This window comes from Capra hircus, unplaced genomic scaffold (assembly GCF_001704415.2).
Source record: "Capra hircus breed San Clemente unplaced genomic scaffold, ASM170441v1, whole genome shotgun sequence".
NCBI classification, from domain to species: Eukaryota; Metazoa; Chordata; class Mammalia; order Artiodactyla; family Bovidae; genus Capra; species Capra hircus.
This window is the reverse complement of record NW_017218554.1, coordinates 1-3,107: the sequence shown is the minus strand read 5'-3', so window position 1 is coordinate 3,107 and position 3,107 is coordinate 1. Positions and strand designations below refer to the sequence as shown.

At 39.0% G+C, this 3,107-nt stretch overlaps 1 pseudogene; it reads right to left on the bottom strand.

Annotated features, from left to right (window-relative positions):
* Positions 1 to 540: 540 nt before the first annotated feature.
* Positions 541 to 1,467, bottom strand: LOC102168998 (annotated as a pseudogene).
* Positions 1,468 to 3,107: the final 1,640 nt, after the last annotated feature.

Sequence of the window (3,107 nt, the reverse complement as noted above, 5' to 3'; positions counted from 1 at the left end):
TAACTGAGGCAAATTTCTGTACCTGATTTTATTGAAGAGCACAACATGACAGATCAGTTATATCAACCCAATATGTCCAAACAAATTCAACTTTAAGATTCCATGAATAGTGTACATTTATTCAAATTTCCCTTATATTCCCTAGAAATGCGCTGTTGAACACAACTTACTGGGCTTTTTCATTTATTTTTTTCTTTATACTATTCCTTCTGTTTTATAGGCTTCTCAGGTGGGACTAGTGGTAAAGAACCCTCCTGCTTATGCAGAAGACATAAGAGACGTGGGTTCAATCCCTGAGTCAGGAGACCCCCTAAGGGAGGAAATGGCTACCCACTCCAGTATTCTTGCCTGGAGAATCCATGGACAAAGGAGCCAAATAAGGTACAGTCTAAGCGTTGCAAAGAGTCAGACACAACTGAAGCAACTTAGCACATGTGCACTCTGTTTCACAAGAGTAAAGAATTTGAGAAGTATAAACTCGCTATCTCCAGTTTCTCATTACCTGTTTATTCATGCCTCTGAAGAGTTCTTCAGATATCTTCAAGGAAGAGCCTCCTTCACATCGCCCTCCCAAGGCCCCTTTACTTCCTTGTTCCTCAAAGTATAGATCAGTGGGTTTAGCACAGGAGTGACCACACTGTACATAATGGCACTGATCTGATCCTGGTCCATGGAGCTGCTTGAGGCAGGATGAATGTAAACAAGACACCAGGGACGAAGAAAGTAACAACTACCAAGAAGTGGGAGGCACAAGTAGACAGTGCTTTATGAAGCATGCTGCAAGAATGGGTGTTGAAGAAAAGATAGATAATAATATAGAAATAGGACAGGAATGTTAGAAAGCATGAACCCGTGGCAATGGTGCCTGTGACAGTGTTGACCAGCCACTGGTTGAGCTCAGTGTTCCACAGGCCAACTCCAGCAACGGCTTAACATCACAGAGGATGTGATGAATATGGTTGGAACCACAGAAGTTTTAAGCGAGAGGTCATTACTGAGTGCAGCAGGGCATGGAAAAAACCAATGATCCAGACAGTGACAGCCATCTGGATACAGACTTTAGGATTCATGATCAGAGTATAATGAAGTGGTTTGCAGATAGCCACAAAGCGGTCAAAGCCCATCAAGGCCAGCAACATGGACTCAGTGCTGCCCATGAAGTGGAAGAAATGAAGTTGGCTTATGCATCCTGAGAAAGAAATTGCTTTGTGTGTAGAGAGGATGTTCTCCATCATCTTTGGCAGACTCGCTGTGGAGAAGCAGATATCCACATGACAGGTTTCCTAGGAAAAAATACATAGGAGAATGGAGTCTTGGATCAGAGATGACAACCCTCAGGATGGCTCCATTCGCAGCCAGATTGACAATGTAAATTGCAAGGAAAACCACAAAGAGAACAGGCTGCAGTACTTGGATGTCTGTCACTGGCAGGAGGAGAAATTCAGTGACTGATGTTCGATTCAGCATCACTTGAAAGAAAAGACAAAATAATATATGTAATGCGATCTCTGATGGGAACCAGAGTTATCCTGCTGAGAATTTTTTCACCCAGACAATAATATTTTTGAGAGAGAGCATTGCTATTTAAATAGTTCCAGCATCACAGGTTTTACAATATTTGGACAACTAGATTATTAAATATTAAAGTTACATGGTGTTTGTGGACCATTACTCAAACACTTTTTAAAATTTTTTTTATTTTTATTTTTTTAAATTTTAAAATCTTTAATTCTTACATGCGTTCCCAACATGAACCCCCCTCCCGCCTCCCATAACATCTCTGGGTCATCCCATGCACCAGCCCAACATGCTGTATCCTGCGTCAGACATAGACTGGAGATTCAATTCTTACATGATAGTATACATGTTAGAATGCCATTTTCCCAAATCATCCCACCATCTCCCTCTCCCTCTGAGTCTAAAAGTCCGTTATACACATCTGTGTCTTTTTTTCCTGTCTTGCATACAGGGTCGTCATTGCCATCTTATTTTAAATTTATATATATTGTGTTAGTATACTGTTTGGGTTTTCTTTCTGCTTACTTCACTCTGTTAACGCTTCCAAGTTTCAATCCTCTCATCAGGACACTTTTTAAAGTAGATTTCATTCAATAAAAAATTCTTTCTCCAGGGATTCAGGCATGTTTGCCAGCTAACCATCTTCTCCTAATACACTTGTGTTTTTTATACTAAGAAAATTCTTTAACAGAGAAGTAATTTTTTAAATACTCACTCGCTGCTTTATCTTAACAAAGTAAGAACTATTTGATTTTACCTTAAGAGCAAATCACAAGGAGAGAACAGTTAGAGCTCTAAGGAAATTGAAATAGAGGATGGCAAACCGTGGAAATGCTTCTTTAACAAAGGAAACATTTTACGTTTGGCGAATCCTTGAAAGTGACGACGATTTGATGTGACTAGAATTCAAAGTGAAATTGAGTAGGAACATTTCTGCAATCCTGGGATCTACCTTAAGCTAGAAAATGTTGAGTAAATATCTTAACAATTAATCCCTTTATTGAAGGCCTGGCTTCCAGGGTGTTCGGTAGCCTTTCTGATACCATGTATGTTTTGTTATTATTTAACTTTACTCCTGGTTAAGGAGAGCATGATATGCAAACATCATTTTGGTTCCTACCCTAACAAAACTGTTTAAAAAATCCCTTGGGGAAGAGAACATTTTCCTAACAATCTAAAGAATAAGAAAACAGACCTTTATTGTCCAAATATTTATTTATGCATCCTGAATATTTTAAATCACATATTCTCTGGAAGAAACTTAGAGAGAAGGCATTAAAGTTAGGGTAGTAAGAGCATTCATATGGGTCAGAACACAAAGAGGGCATCATAAGATAGGAAACTAGCCTTGAATCTGGGCATTCACTTTGAAAATAACTCGCAAGAAATAGACAATAAGTGCACTCCTCGAGCTTGTCTCCTGGCTCATTCTCCCTAGCTTGTTTGAAGTGTTTCAAATTCACCGCTAAAGCTCTAACGTCAGGTGATACACTCCTATAGAGAAATACGAAACATTAGAATAGAATGAGTAAAAATATCTTTTTGAAGTGCACACTTATATTGAGACTCGCGAGTATATAAGCTCTTCA